This window comes from Brachyhypopomus gauderio, chromosome 5 (genome assembly GCF_052324685.1).
Source record: "Brachyhypopomus gauderio isolate BG-103 chromosome 5, BGAUD_0.2, whole genome shotgun sequence".
Taxonomy (NCBI): domain Eukaryota; kingdom Metazoa; phylum Chordata; class Actinopteri; order Gymnotiformes; family Hypopomidae; genus Brachyhypopomus; species Brachyhypopomus gauderio.
Window position 1 is genome coordinate 30994452 of NC_135215.1, and position 17288 is coordinate 31011739.

Genomic DNA, 17288 nt, shown 5'->3' on the forward strand with positions numbered 1-17288 from the left:
AGCATGTACAGCATACGGGAGAGAACTGGTGTGATTCTTATTGGATAGAACACACTCCCCATGTTTACTTCTGTCCAGAAATGCTCTATGATCCTCAAGGCCTGCATGATATGAATAGTATCACAATCACTCTATAAGACAGTCATGTTTAGACATTTCATGTCAAGCAATATTTATGGAAAAATTTACTCTTTGGTTAGTGGAGGTGGAAGTTGAGTACAAAATTGGAAAGACAAATACAACAGTAAAAAAGTACAATTTCAGTTTCATGTCACAGTCATGTGCTGGCATTTAAGGGTTTATGCAAATGTGGTAATGACAAGTAAGGTAATCTGTGTAATGCTTGTTCAATATCTCATATTAGGTGAAGAGGCAGTGCTCCATACTGTGGGAGATTTTGAACTTGGAGCAATAAATTAAAGCTGCACTATGTACATTTGGGACATTTGGTGACCTCTCTGACATATACAATTTCCCAGAAAATATAAACTTTCCCAGAGTGTATTTATCTGAGGATTGTGAGTGTGATCCTGTTGAAGAAGTATTCAGAAGTCAGTCAGAACTCAGTGACTGAGTGACAGTGGAGAATACGAGTGAATCATCTAGTTTTGTAATCATATAAGCATATCTTTGCATGAGACATTTCAAATAGATTTTAGATAGGCCTATATATAAAAAAATGTCATATTGTAACGCGGGGTGCGGGCGGAATGACGAGGCACAAACTCCAGCGCGCACACTCAAGCGCAACTTTATTGAGTGTCTTAAACTCAGTACACATACACATAAGCACGGACGTAATGACACTCAGACAAAGACGAGCACAGGACACTGCGCGAACGCACGTTAAATAGACGATCAACACATACCCTTGTGATCTCGAGACAAGGCACATGTGTGACCACGAACACGCTCACAAACAACCCACACCCATGGAAGTACATACATGGACAACGACACACAGACAACGTAGCGGCACGCCCACAGGGAAGGGTCCGGAGCTGTCACCGTAACAGAACCCCCCACCAGGGGCTCGCTACTCCCGGAGCGTCCCGCGCAGCTGGAAAGCCCTGAACCTACACCGACGGGCAGGTCCGGAAACGCCGGGACCACGAGCCTCCGAGAGCCGTCTCCCCCGATGGCGGGAACCGCCACAAACAGCCCTAGAACACCCTCCCTGGGAAGACAGGGGAGAAACATTAAACAATGGCACAGCGACAAACCCGCACACGGGAACGTTGAACACAAAGGGCACAAGAGGGAACAGCGGGTTTGGTAGAAACACGGGGACAGACACAAACACGGGTACTGACAGACACAGGGACACGTTTATCATAGCCAGGAGAGCGGCCAAGGGAGAAAACACCCCCTGGCTTGCAGGGGGTAAATTTTCAAAATTATTTGTACAAATTATTTGTAAATTTACAAATAATACCACGCAGCAACACAAATGTAATGTCAGGAGATACTGTAGCGACTACTACTCCTCACGTCGAATTCCCTAACGGACAGACACTTGGACACTCAAGGTGTCTTAGCCCTTTAAGTGACACTGGGGGCCGGAGCGTGCGCGCTAGGGTTGCGTTATCAATAAAGTTTCCCTCCTTGGGATTTTTGGATTAAGCAATTTCTGCCTCGGTTACCGAACCTGCTTCAATACCGTATTGGACAAATTTATTTTGCTGCTGAATGTAACTACTAAAGTAACTTGTAATCTAACGTAGTTACTTTTAAAATCAAGTAATCAGTAACATAACTAAGTTACTTTTTAAATCAGTAATCTTTTTCAAGGTAACTAAGCCAGATTACTTTTTCAAGGTAACTAAGCCATCACTGGTGATGTTACCTGAGGTCATGGGGTGTTTCGGGTCTTTCGAACATCATACACTCGCTCAGGCGACTCAGCCGAGGTTGATCAGGCCCTCGGCTTGTGCCCTAGCAGCACTTGACCACGGCTCCCTTATCCTTATCCAGAGCCACCTAGAGGCTTTCTCTGCTGGCTCTGTGCTGTTAAAAATAGCTCTCCTCCTTCTCCCTCCTGTGATGCCGAGTGCAGTGTAGGCTTTGTATAAAGATTTCCCCTGCAATCCACCTTCACAGGCAAGCACCTAGCCTTCCAGCCTTGTTTGTGGCAGTCGCTATCCATACTTGCCCTTCTTCCACTCAAAGGCCTCTTCCACACATTCCTCCCATGGCACAGTTAGCTCCAGCATGATGACGGGCTTTGTTGCCTCTGACACCAGCACAATATCAGGTCTGAGGGTGGTCTGAGCAGCATGCTGGGGGAACTTCAGTTGGCTGCCCAAATCCACTGACAGCTGCCAGTCCTGTGCAGTGTTGAGAAGCCCTGGTGTTTCTTTGGATGTTATTGGCCTCTCTCCAGCTCTGAGGAAGTTGATGGTATTCTTCACAGGCTTTGACCTCCGGCAGATGGTGATAGCACCACAGATGCTCTCTGCGATGGTCTTGAGCCCTTGATCATGACACCATCGGTATCTGCCTTCCCCCAGAGGTTTCGGGCAGCAACTGAGTATGTGCTCGAGGGTCCCTCTTCTTTGGCAAAGGGGGCAAGCAGGAGAATCCACCAGGCCCCAGCAGTGCAGGTTGGATGGGCTGGGGAGTACATCATAGACAGCCTGGACCAGGAACTTGATGCAGTGTGGCTCTGCACACCATAGCTCCGCCCATAAGATCTTCCTCTCTACATCTTGCTCCAAGCGCCTTGCTTCCTCATTCCCACTGCTCTGCTGGACATCTTCTCCTCCACCACTGCTCTCACCACCTCCTGGACTAGTTGCCTCTGCTCTGGTCCCTGAGCCTTATCAAACTGGATGGAAGGGGTGGTTCCTAGTCCAGCTCTGCCTCGGGATACTGTTCCCACCAGGACTCTATTGTGCAGACGAGACTCAGCCTGCTCCACTGCAGTCTCTGCTCTCCACTTCCTGCCAGTCTTCACTGTCACTCCTGCCCCAGCTACCTTTGGATCTGCAGACTCAAAAAGTTGCCACACCTCCCTTGCACACAAGATCCTCCTCGATGGATTTCAGGGGGAGTGTCAGTTTGCAGGTGTTTCCATAGAGGGCGATGTTGCTCAAACTCCTTGGCAGTCTTAACCATCTCCTCAGGTAGCAACTGACTCTCCTTTCCAGATCTGAAATGGTGGTGATCAGATACTCATAGAGCAGCAGAGGTCACAGTATCCTTGGCAGAATCCCGTGCTGATAAATCCACGCCCTGAATATTCCTGGAAGGCTTGTCTTGTCCACCTTCATCAGCCATCCATCTAGCTCTTCATAGGTATACTTGGTAGAGGCCTTGTCCCTGAGACTGCTGTCAAAAAACTTTCCCAAGCTTTTGATCAGCTTCTCTGTTATTGTCGGGATTGGTGTTCCTGCGTTAGAGAAGCGGACCTTCTCTACCACTCTACCTCTCAAGACCAGGGATGATGATTTGGATGATTTGAATGACATCCTGGCCCATGTCATCAAACTCTCCAGTCCTGCTAAGAGCCATCTGCCTCCAGGCACAGACTCTGTAGTCCATGAAGGCACGAATTGGTGGTTGGCGGACCCCAGACTTGGACTTGGGACCTCTGCACTCTGGCTTTGCAGCTTTCACAAGCATATTCATTGCCAGGGCAAACAGGATAACTGAGATGGTGCAGCCTGTGATGATTCCCCTCTCCAACCTGTGCCACTCCGATGTACTTGACCCTGAAGAAACCCTCAGAATGAAGTCTCCCTAGTACTCCAGGACACGGACGTAATTTTGGGAGGGACGGGGGGGACATGTCCCCCCCACTTTTTCAAAAGCCGGCTTTGGTCCCCCCCAGTTTTTACGATTAAAACCAAATATTTAAATAGCGACGAATCCATGTCCCCCCCACTTTTGAAATTAAAATTACGTCCATGCTCCAGGATGATGTCTTTTACTCTGCCTGGAACATGGTGCCTCTCCAGGGTCTCAAAACCAGCTTGTGTGGCATTGAGCCATAGGCATTGGCCAGGTCTAGCCAAAGCACCACCAGATTGCCCTTGGTCTCCCTGGCCTCCCTCAAGAGCTGAGTGACCACTCCAGTGTGCTCTAAGCACCCTGGTACACCAGGGATACCCCCTTTCTACACAGAGGTGTTGATGTACCTGTTCAAGAAGAAATTAGCCAGTTGCTTAGCAACAACACTGAAGAAAATCTTCCCTTTAAAACTGAGGAGCGAGATTATCCTGAACTGGTTGATGTTCTTGGAGTCTTCCTCTTTGGGTATCCATACACCTTCTGCACAATGCCACTGGCGAGCTGTTTTGCCCTTCCTCCAGATGACCCTCAAGATCTTCCAGAGTCAAAGTCAAATTTATTTGTATAGCACTTTTCACAACACGTTGTCACAAAGCAGCTTTTCAATCTTTACAAGATTTACAAGATTAACAATCTTATGGGTCCAGATCCCTAATGAGCAAGCCAAAGGCGACAGTGGCAAGGAAAAACTCCCTATGATGGTGGGGATTAGGAAGAAACCTTGGGAGGACGAAGACTCAAGAGGGAACCCATCCTCCATTGGGCGGCCCGTTAGCACAAGTCCGTGGTGCGCAGGGTGGTTCTACAGTAGTAGTTATGGTTCTTGTTCCCCGGCCAAGTAGTCACAGTCCCTTCGGTGCAGATGGCGATTCAGTGACCTGGGACAGTGCTTGTAGACCTTGTACGACATTCCGCTCATTCCAGGTGCTGAACTGGCTCTAGCTTTCCGCCCCACCTCCTGAACTTTTTTCAGGAGTGGCTCCCTCAGATTGAAGGCCTCAGCAGGCTCTGGTGGTGTTATTAGGGCCTTGCACTGACCCAAGTCCTGATCTCAGATGGGGTCGCTGAAGGTGTCGTGGAGGTGTTTGCCGACTTCCTTCTTTGGACAGTACAGGCGTCCACTGCGATTCTGACGATTCTGAAGGAGTCCCTTCATGAAATTGAATGGGTTGTTGGTGAAGGCAGCACGCTTCCTGGCCCTCTCCCTTCACCGCCTCCTGTGCTGTTCTGCTCAACGTAGCACTAGGAGATTCCTCCTGAGGATGAGACGGAGCTCTAACAGTGGTGCGCGCTCTTCTTGGTCAGCTGCCTTGTGCTGCTTCTTTAAGGCCTTGAGATCTTTCCTGATGTTGTGGATCTTGGCTGCTCTCTGGTTTTTGGTGTAAGGTTGCTTGGCTGCCTTTTCCTGCTCAATACCAAACCTTTCAGCAGCCATGCTCACTATTATGGTTGTCATAGTTTGAAGCCTCTCTACATCCCCTTTGGCTGTTGCTTCCAGTACCTTGTTGGCATCCTTGTCAAACGTCTGCCACTCTGCTGATGAGCCTTGGGGCCATCTGATCCATCTCATCTCAGACTGCCTGTTCAGAGGGACTGTTGGCACCACACGGATGCTCTGGGAACTGTGGGGTGCTTCCTGGCCCGGCTCCTCCTCTGTCTGACCAGATACTTGACCTGTGCATTGTGATGCTTGCAGACGCTCTTTCCATTTCATCTTTGTTTGATGGATTCGTAGGCCCTTGTCATTCTTGCAGATCTTCCCACACAAGCACTGTCCACTCGTCAACATTTGTCCATTGCTGTAGTTCGTCAACCTTGAATCTGTCCGGCTGGGGACCCCCCCCCCCCCCCCTCGGGTTCCCCTGGGGGGTATAATTCTTTCCTTTGTTCTGTAGTATAAATAAGAGCTACACTTTAATTATCCATCACCGCAAACGGCACGGCATTATCTATGTCCAGAGCCATGCTGGCTCAAGGGTGTTAATTATTTTAAATAAAATACACACTGGCTACACCAAAGTTCACCTCTGACCACATAACTTCGCAGTATTACAGCAGTATTATGTCTAAATATTTAGTTAGGACAAAACTAGAGTGCTGTAGCGTCTTTATGTGTGTGCAAATGAGGGGAATTAGATTCTGCCGGAGAGTCGGAATTTGGCACGACACATGTTGGTTTGAAAACATTCTCTGTTGTACCTGCTGCTTGCATGTGCTAAATGAAAATGAGCACTTTCTGCTTTGATTTACAACTTTGACCTACCACCTGATTAACCTTCTACTCCGCTCCCTGAAAAAAAAAGACAGAATCTACAGAAAAGCCGCACCTCATTATAAGCCGCATGGTTCAAAGGTTGGGGAAAAAAGTAGTGGCTTATAGTCCGGAAAATACGGTACTTGCTGTGGTTCGAAACGAACCTTTTTGGCTGAAAATCCATTTAATTGATATTGTAATTAGGTAATATTAGATAATCCCAATATCACCCCAAGAAACATCATATTAATTAGGCAAGCTATTCAGGTTTAATATGTAAACTTGATGATGAAAATAAAATGTAGCTTGCTAGTTTTTGTGACAAGAATGCATAATACATATAGCACTATTTACACAATGAAATCCATGGTAGCACTGGATGTGATCTGAAAATAAACATAAACAACACCCATAGCAAGATGACTGACTATTAGTCAGCTAATGTTAGCTATACAACTACAACAATTTCACAATTAAAAGGTAAATTACAGGCATTTCATTATGTTCTGTACATTTCATAAGACTCAACAAAATTGACATTTTAAAGTTTAGGAGCTAGTTCAGCGGCACTATTTCATGTTGCCCTGTTGCATTGTGTTCATCCCTCAGGTGGGTGGGGCCCATTAGGATTTCCGACACCTGAGGGTTGTTTGTCTGTTTATATATGTCTTTGTATCAGTTGACAGCTGGTTATTGTATCCTTAATTTGGAGTACATCATGGGTTTTATCTATTAAATCCCCCCTTTTCTCTGAGACTGGTGTGATCCTTTTTTATTTTCACACTCCTTGCCTGTTACATCACTTTATTAATCCGTTGCATTCATCATTCAACATGGAAAAGTCATCTTGTTAAAGAGTAACATTAAACAAACACAAAACAGTAAAAATCTGCCTGGTTATTTTCAATGGCTAGCTACCGAGCTACCAACATAACTTACCTGTTCGGTAACAGTAAAGCCAACTCAGCATGTAAGTCTCTTCAGGTCACAGAGCTGTCACCAACTCTGAAAAGCCAAGCCAGTGTTTATTCTGGTTTTGGACTCTGTCACTGCTGTCCATTTTGGATCAATGATTCAGTTTCTTGGCTTTAACCATGGTCAAAGGCACAAAATACACCTGTGTTCGCGATTCCAGTCTCCATAATGAGTGACATCTCTCTCCTTCCATTCAATAGCTTTCAGAGCTATACTGATCAGCACTGTGAGGCAAAACCAGACTGATGTTACTCAGGTAATCAGCCCCTCAAGCCAGACCTTTATGAGCCTGTGTGTGACATTAATATGTGTTTTGACGTAGTTCAACAAAGCATCACAAATCGGACCTGACAGCTCTGACTATTAAATGAATATTTAAATAATATTTCATGCTTTACAGAGCTCTGTATTTAAACTACATATTAGGAAATCAATAAGATTTAAACCTTACCTTTAAGTACCTTTAAGTAGCAGCACATGTTTAGCAGTCCCAGGTATACAGCATAGTACATGCTGCAAATGTGTTCTTTTTAATCTTGTGTGTCCTTGAGTATTAGCTGTTGAATCCATCTTAGAATTAATCACATTTGTCAATCAAAAGCATTATTGCTTTTTGTTAGATCTCCAGAGGTCTTAAACCAGACTACATCACAGTCCTAAAACGTAACATCTTTACGTTTAAATCTTTACGTTCAGAAAGTCCTCTTAGAGTTTTAAGTCCTCTTAGATTTTTAGGTTAGAAGAGACACTATTCAAAAATAGCTGTGACATCAGATTTCAAATATGTTACAGTTTCCATAATTTATTTCAAAACAACATATGTAAGATATAATATGAATATAATCATCTATTACCATAAAATGAATTTTATCACTGTCGTGTTCACACTACCATTTTGTAATACTAGAAGAAATACATTTTTTAATGTGTACTGCCATATCCTTAAAAGGCAATTTATAGGTGTGGTGGTCTTTAAGGGATGTTCTGTCCTGGTTCTGTGGATTAGTTTCAACATGTTGTTAATGTTACCCCCCCTCCCCATGCTATTCTGCGGCCAGTGAATATGAGATGTGCAATGCCTGGTACAAGGTGTAGTGTGTGGTTGACACTTTCTCAAGTTAGAATTTATAGTCACTGGTACACATGTTAAAAACACAAAGGTCTATGAGTTGAGTCTGTGAAGAGATGAGATCTTGCTATAAATATCCATTTCTGTGTTTGCACCTCATTCTACCCGGCACTGAATGACATGTTCTGACATTTCACCTTAAGTACTACTATTTGACAAAAGACTTACTTTTCTAGAATCAGGAGTTTGAACGTTTTTATAGGCTGTAGATCTTAACACTTTCATCAGATGCAGAAGAATATTCCAGAGAAGACTTAATAATCAAAATTTATTCATCTTGATGTGCCTTAATGAAAAGTTTATGGTTAGTAGTTACATAATAGCTTAACCATGCTATGAACTAGCCCTCAGGATGTCAGCAACTTGTGCATGCTGTGAGACAAAACTCTCAACTGTGGTAAAGAAGAGTCTGGGAGGGTTTCTTTCTTCTGAAACAAAGAGAGGCTACAGTAGTTTAGGCAGACAGGATTTTCCAGCCACAGAACAAAATGCTACGTACCATATCATTGTTCAAGAATCTGAGAAATACCAAAACCCTTAAGTCATTTTAGAGGAGTCATGTACTTGAAAAGCAGCAGAAAAACAACAATTCTTCTTAATTGGCAGATGTTTCTACTAGAGCTGAGTTTTTCAAAGACACTAACAAAGGTCTAAAAGACAAAATGTCTAGCTCTACACCATGACTCTCCTGTGATGCTGAAATGGAGGTCTGGAGTTAAAAGCCACAACATATGCCTTGGATAGCCATTACGTGGGCCATTACATGGCTGGGGAGAAGCTATTGTTACTGTCTTGTATTGTTTTCCATTTGCGATTGTATTTTGCTGATTTAATGACTTGGTCCAGGTAGAGTAGTATAAGATGCATAATTTTGTGCAAATATTTGTTTCACTTTTCCTTTGCCTTTATTGTTCCTAATAATTACAAGTAGTGATAGCATTCACATCACCAGGATGTGTGAGCATCCAAATCAAGTCTTAAAGACAACAGTGTATCAGGATATGATGTAATTCTTTTCAGTTTCCTGTTTAATCATCACTTTAATTTTATTTGGAACGTATGAGATGTTGGAGGTACCTGAGGTGAGGGTGATTTCATTCAGTCCCCATCACTTTGTTCTTTTGTCTGAGTGGAATGGAGGAATGTGGTTGCTCCAAAGCCACTCTGAATCAACACTGAGGATGGTCAGAGACCCAGTGCCAGATGACAGAGAAGAACTACGTGATAGAGCACTTGGCCTCAGTGTGTTCTAATAATGAAGTTAAGCATTAACTAGTTTCATTCTGTGCAAAGTGGTACCAAAACAAAAACATATTGATGGATAACATTCTGCTGCACCATAACAAAAGAAACGAAGGCAGCTCTACAAAAGCCAAATGTAGCATATTAATAATCAGTGGCCATGGCATGCCAAGGCTTTGTTTCGGTGAGACAATTATTCATTGCCTGTTTGTTGACTTCAAAGAGCCTGCAGTCATTTCAGTGACTGCAAATATAAAGCCTCTGCTCCTATCTCTTTGTGGTGGGTGGACGCACCAATAAAAGCATGATTATGGTCCTGTGAATAGACAAAGCTAGAGCAATGGACAAGAAAGTGAGTGAACGAGAGCTACAAATGCTGACCATTCCCTGATTCAGACGGCTGACTTGGGTGGTTCTGTCTGGGTTTCGATATTGCAGCGTTGGACAGTTTTCTCACAGAGCATTCTCAGAAAGCTGAACTCTTCCTGAGCTCCAGCTCTTAAGTTGAATTTAGAGACAGCGGTATGAAGTAGGTTACTTTCAACTTTCAATGACTGTTTATTCTTGGCTGAATGACACTGTATGTATTATGTCTTTCAAAAAGCCTCGCAATATAGTGTAAATCATTCCAAGCCAGAGAAAGATCATTCATAGTTTGATTGCCAGTACAACAACTGAACAGAAAATAAGTTTTACTTATGTATGAGTACAGAGAACTGTGCCACCTTCTGGTTAAAGAGCAGAAAACATACCTAATAAAAATGTTAATTTTAATTTAATAAATGTTATGTTTGTAAATTCTTACTATGACTAAATTGTCCTACACAGGAAAATCAAGAACATTTGGCACTGATTAAAAAATTGAAAATAGTTTTTTTTTTTACACGAATAGTGGTTTAAAGACAATAGTCATATCTGCATGAAGAGGAAAGAAAACTCCACGTGTATACAACAATCCTCATTCATCAACACTGAATCAGATGATCAGGTTGTAAGAAAGTCAGGACTTTATCCATATCAAGTTTTGAAAGATTTTTAATAGTTCTAAACTGGAAACAGCTGCTCCTAATAACCATATTACTGTAATTTGCTTATCAAAAACTGCACAAAGGATTTTTTTATGTGTGTGGTTTGGGAAAGTGGTTAAGTGTGGTGTGGAGAGACAGGTGTTTAAAATGTACTGTAGCTGTGCATGGTGTAAGACAGCCTCTTTATATGCCTGTTTAAATTTCTGTAGGTTAAATAAGGTTCTTTTTAATTAACTATCCTATATGTAATAGGCTGAGGAGCAGAATGCTGGGGAGATCCTAATCAGAGAACTTTGATTTCATGTAATATATAAAGGTCTGATTTCCATCCCATGACCTTTTCCTCCGCAAACCCCCACAGTTGTGTTGAAACACCAGATTGAGTCTACACATCACAGTCCTTGAGTCCTTGACATTTGCAGAAATGTTCAAAACCCTTGCCAGTCTGCAACAAATACATCTGATCCTCCTTGTTCAGCTGTGACAGCAGCTCCAATGCTTAGCAGAACTGGCTAAGCAGCAGGCTGAGCAATACCATAACCCAGTGTTTGCTGGGCCAGACGCGTGCCTGGGCCCATGTGTCCTGGTTTCTTGTTGGAGTTCCTTTGGGGTATTTTCCACTGGTGCAGTCAGGGTGACACTGCATAGGAAACCTGACTGATTACAAAAATGATCATACCCTTGACCCAAGGTTTACCCTGATATTTCCACATTTTTCTATCATTAGCAATAGATTGTACAGATCCTACACAAAGTGTTTTAACAAAACGTGTTAAGAGAGCATGGAATTTCCAGGATTATCATGAATTCTTGCATACCTGGCCCACAAAATAATACCACAGGGTATATCATCTTTAATGTTTTTAATCTTGCCCAGAAATACATTTAGAAAATTGGATTTCCCAGAATAGGCATTTTGGTGTGTGGCTTTTTTTTATTAATTGTGTCTAAGAAATAAAAAATATTAAGAATATCTCGCCTTTTGTCCCATTGATCCTCTGCTGTTCTTTACTCAATCCTGATAGCCCTGATATCTACCATGTCTGACAACTGAGTCCAGAAGGGTTTAGCAGGAAGAATGGACAGAAGCAGCTCCTCTGTGTCCAACATACGCAGCTATTTGTTTGCATAAGCGACAGCAAACAGAGCATCTGTAGAGAGAGCAAACATTCCTTGGAGATTATGAAGCTATGCGTGAACTAAAATGACATGCATATGGTCTGAGAAAAACATTGATTTTCATTGATTTAAATATTGTCAACAGGGAAACCACAAGATGACACAAACTCAAGTGTGTTCATGCTCATATGCTGTATAAAATCAAAGTTATAAAGTCACAGTTTCTAAAAATGTATTGCATGGCTCCATCTATCTCTCATGACTGCCAGATGTTTAAAAATTCATTGCCAGGATTTTCAGTGTCATTGTCTAGATGTTTTGACTGTCTTTGCATGATCGAAACCTTCAAATGTTTTAATCAGCCAGAAAAACAGCTCTAAATACTGTACAAAGCTAAAAAGACTCGGCACATGTCAGTTGCCATGTTCCAGTCCATACAAAAACAGCACATCCATCTCCAGGTTTCAGTCTGTTCTCCCTGTAGTTGGTGCTCTTGAAGCAGACATTGCAGATTCTTAGTGATTATCATCTTACATCTCTGGTCAGCACTTCTGCCTAATCTGATGTTTTGTTCACTTTATTCCCTTTATTTCCTAGCATGTCATGTTAGTACCTCATTTCAATTTTCAAGTCAATAGCAGTTCTTTGCTCATGTAGTGCCATTACCAGGTGATAAAGCTTTTAGCATACATTGCTAAATTCACATTACATATTCCTCTGTATGACACTTCTAATGGTCAATGAAACAGCTGCTCTGTACAGCTCTTTTGAGACTTGGAACCAAGGCATTGCATCTGTGCAGGAACAGCTGCGGCACTATACTGTAATCAGCATTTCTCTGAAACACAATTAAGACGAGAGAGAGATAAAGAGAGTCGGAGAGAATAGAGGGTAGTACAGATTATACATGTTTACAACACATGCAAATTACACTCTATCTGATCACTTTAATGCATGAAAAAGTACAGAATTTCCTTGTTGTCATATTGTGCTGTGGATGCCACTGGTTACTGGTGTCTTATTAAACAGTGTAAAACATATGTCCATGACAACTGAGAAGAGTTGCCACAGATTCTTCACTGAAAGAATCATCATTTTATCAGATTATCCAAGAAGTAGTTGCATTTTGCCCTTAGGTGGACCTGGCAAGCAGTGAAAAACAAGAAACAGGTGCACACAATGAACTCTAAGTGGGTGATAACAGGGGTGATCGGGGCTGACTGATGTGTACAGTGTGCGGTTGACTGGGAGCTAACTGCAGCATGACCATCTCTTCAAGAATGTTGCACATGATTATTTGTAAACAAATTATTCAATTTACTGTATTGGGAGAGAAACTTGTTTTTTGCATTATATACCAATGTACGCTTTGCAAAAACACAATTCTTTTCAGAGAAAAAAATGTTCATATACCAGAGAAGGAATTACAGAAATCCTCTGTAAATAGTCAGGAATTTACACTTTAATCTAATGCAATCTGACACCACGTTTAAATGTTTCAAAAGCCAAAAGTTATAATTTGTGTGAAATCATGTTTAATATGTTTTGGAAAACATTGCATTGTTCCTCTCCACCCATTGGACAGGTGGTTATCTCTATAAAATCAACCCTGAACATCATCCCAATCTAAGGAGCTCTTGATACATCCTCCCTTCCCTTCTCTGCACAAGGGTTTGAGAAAATGCCAAAAACAACATGCTGAACCTGTTTAGTAATCATGCTTGTCCATTTGCTGTCTTTATGTAGCATCTAGTAAAACAGCAAGACTCTCTGACAGTGACAACACTAATCAGGTAAGGAGTATGCTTTGCTTTTAATGGTTTAATTTAATTAAGCCCCCCTCCCCAAAAAAAAATACTGCTGCGCCTGTGTCTTTCATTCTACATTAAAGGGGCTCCACAGATGGGAGACTGTTGCCAACTTTCCAGCTGTTAAAGTGAAAACAAAACTCTAAGCCATGCAGCGTATATCCTATTTTATTTATTAATAAAAACTCCTTTCTCCATGAAAAATAATTGATCTTCATTGTAACTGACATTCGATTCTTAATTTAGTTGTTTATATTACTTTATTTACTTTAAAGCAAAATGGAGTGGAAAATGCCTTGTAACATTAGCCTGTAATGGTCATCTGTATAATTAAGCAGCATGAAAAGAGTGGAGAACATATACCAGTGGCCACCAGTGGAGAACGAATACCAGTGGCCACCAGTGGAGAACGTATACCAGTGGCCACCAGTGGAGAACGAATACCAGTGACCACCAGTGGAGAACGTATACCAGTGGCCAACAGTGGAGAACGAATACCAGTGGCCACCAGTGGTAAACGGATAGCAGTAACCACCAGAGGAGAACGAATATCAGAGGCCACCAAGTCAGCACTGTGGAGGTGTTGGGAGCTTCTCAGTTAAACAACAAAAAGGAGAGTTCCTATCTGATGACCCTAATGAGATTATCACACTGAAGAACACACCACCTCTCATTTAAGTGTGGATTATAATTGGGAGGGATAGTAACAGCAAGTCATATAAGCTCAGTCATCTTTTATAGGTTGTCCATTGACAAAGCTAGTATAGGATAAATATAAAAATGTTTTTTAGAGTGGTTCATCTACTGACAAATTTACAAATACCTTCCAATTGCCTCAACAGCTACATTATCATTTGCCAAAAATACCTGCTACAGCCAAATGCTCAACCACAACTAGCCCCGCCTAAGTACCCCTCTACCACAAATATTCTAACCACACCCAACAACCCCTCAATTACAGCAACTCTTAATTATTTACTACAAATATCCAGTAAAAACACTGACACTAAACCTTAGAGAACACTATCCCCAGAATACCAGATTTCCTTATTACTTCATTAATTATTTGTTTGTTTTACTTGTGGTGTTAATTCTCAAAACCCATGTTTCTGTACTTCCCTGTATCTTGTCAACTCTTCAGTTCATGAATTTCATAGTGTGCTCTGTGTGTATTTTTGTGTGTCCTGATTTGGGGAATTCCCTAATCTAGATCCCACTAATAGAGTTGATGCCAAATCAAGGACCCACACTGTCACCTGTGGGTTCCTACAAGGGTCAGTTCTTGGGCCCATCCTTTTTAACATCTACATGCTCCCTCTGGGCCACGTCACCACGTCAATCCTTCCACGGTTATGCCGATGACACTCAGCTCTGTGTTAGACTGAGCCCGTCCTCTCCCACACCTCCATCAGCTCTTGCCTCGAGGAGATAGATGCATGGATGTCAAAAAACATTCTCCAACTTAACAGAAATTTAACAGAGGCCCTTTTAATTGGTACTCAGCTCTGCTCCACACCCATTAAGTGTGTCTCTTTATTTTGGCACATTTCTGTTGTCTCCTCTGTTACCATCCTTGGGGTCAAGTTTGACTCCCATCTCACTTTTGACTCAAATGTTCACCTCTGTAAAATTGCAATTCTCCATCTTAAAAATATAGCCAAACTCAGCCCCTGTGTTGCTGAAAAGTTGGTCCACGCCTTTATCTACCTCAAGGCTTTATTACTATAATGCACTCCTCATTGGCATGCATGGCAAAACACTTCAAAAGCATCAACACATCCAAAAGCAGACATTATAGTTTTCATTTTGGAAGGTAATTTTCCATAGATGGTGATTCGTTGAAAGGACTCAACGAATGTGTTATATATCCCTAGTATTGCAGCATTTGTAGGACAGGTGGGCACCACACAGCTTTGCATTGGAACACATTGTCAGTTGTGTACCTGAGCTTCACCGGGTGTTTCGGCCTCTTGGAGCAGTCATGGCCTGGCGGTTAGGGAACTGGTCTTGTGACCGGAGGGTCGTGGGTTCGATTTCCAGACAGGCCATGACTGAGGTGCCCTTGAGCAAGGCACCTAACCCCAACTGCTCCCCGGGCGCCAGGGCTAGGGCTGCCCACCGCTCTGGGCACGTGTGATCCACAGCCCCCTAGTAACCACTAGTGTGTGTGTGTGTGTGTGTGTGTGTGTGTGTGTGTGTGTGTGTGTGTGTGTGTGTGTGTGTGTGTGTTCTGACTGCACAGATGGGTTAAAAGCGGACGACAAATTTCGATTGGGGTGTAAAAATCACAATTGACAAATATGGCACATTTCATTTAACAGAATACACCCTCTGCTGAGGCAGGCCCTCCGCAGGTTGATCAGGCCTGGGTGTGTGTCCCGCTGTTAGCTGTATCGCCTCTCTTCAGCCATATCCAATGGCTTGTTCTCTCAAACACTTGAGAACTTGATTATGTCTCCAAGTGAATCTGCCTTGAGTGAGGCTTGTCTTGCAGCCAACCAGAATGTGTATGAGTGTTGCCAGGGTTGTACACAGGGAGCAAGATGGGTCCTTCCCAACCCACAGGTGCAGATTAGTGGGAGAGGGTAGAACATCATATGTAGCTCAGCCTGTTGGACTCCATCCCCTAGAGCTCACTCCACGTTAGCTTCTTCCTCTCAACCCCCCCCCCCCCCCCCCCCCCCCCTCCCCACTACATCAGTGACCCTGTTTGGATTGGGCCACTGCTCTGGAGCGTCTGGCTGCTTCTTCTTGTTGCCATACCTCCTCAACCATCAAGGTGCGACGCTCAGCTGTGGTTGCCTTCTGCGTGAGAGGTGTCATGGGTCCTAGGCCAAGTCCTTCTCTTCCTTGTTGGATGTGGCCCACTACATACTGGTGCTGGAGAGCAGATTTGGTCTGTGTCACTGCTGTGGCAGGGGTCCACTTCCTCCCAGTTGCTAAGGTAGGCGCAGCACCTCTGACCATAGGGTTCCAGGAGTCATTAAGGGACACTTAAACTCTTTCACCATACTAGAGATGGCCAGTGACAGTACAGTCCAATACTGCTGAAGCACTTCGGAAATCCAAGCCATTTCTTCACCTATGAGTTCACTAGCCTTTCCAAGTCCCATTGGCATGGCTAAGTGAGACCTCATACATAGTTAATGGCCACAGCAGCCTGGGTAGCAGCCCAAACTGGTAACACCATAGCTTCAGCTTCCCTGACAGTGCTGTGCAAGGTGAAAAGCTTTACCCATAGCCCCTCATCATGGATACAGGCTGAGGAGAGCATGTAACATAGCTAAAGACAAATCCTACCATGCCCATGGGCTCTCCTACTATCCAGAAGGCACAATATTACCCTGGCATCTATGCCACTGCCAACAGTCTGAGTAAGTTTCCAGTCGGTGTTGCTCTGTTGAACTCTGTAGCCCTGAGTCTGACCACAACACTCCTCTCAGTCCTCCACACTCCATCACACCTTGACTGATATTACATCTGCTTGTCCTTCACTAATGTGCTTCGCATAGCCTCTTTGATTAGGCTTGCTGCTGTAGTACCAAGTAGATGCACTGTTCCCATGACTGTTTGCATGAACCTGAATCCTCTCAGCCAGGTCAGCAATAAGAGTAGGTACTGGTACAAGAACTACCATCGTTGATTTCCTGTACCTGGTTGACATAAGGCAAGATGGAAAGGGACATTGACTCACAGTATCTACAGCAAATACATAGGACTATCACTGGAAAAGTCTGGTTGGCTGATAGGTAAAACATGATGAAGACATGGGATTGAACTTCTACAAGGTCAAAACAGACCAGGCAGCAATAAATACCTAGGGATTCTCTAATCACAGAGAAACTATGCGGCACAAATGAGAAGGATAACAACATGCCAGTCTCAGTACAGGGTAAGACAGATCCTTCTCAGTGATCATATGCCCAGCAAACACAATAATC

The 17288-nt window shown here is 43.3% G+C and overlaps 1 pseudogene; it reads right to left on the reverse strand.

The window, feature by feature from the left end:
• Positions 1 to 1901: 1901 nt before the first annotated feature.
• Positions 1902 to 5557, reverse strand: LOC143513955 (uncharacterized; annotated as a pseudogene).
• Positions 5558 to 17288: the final 11731 nt, after the last annotated feature.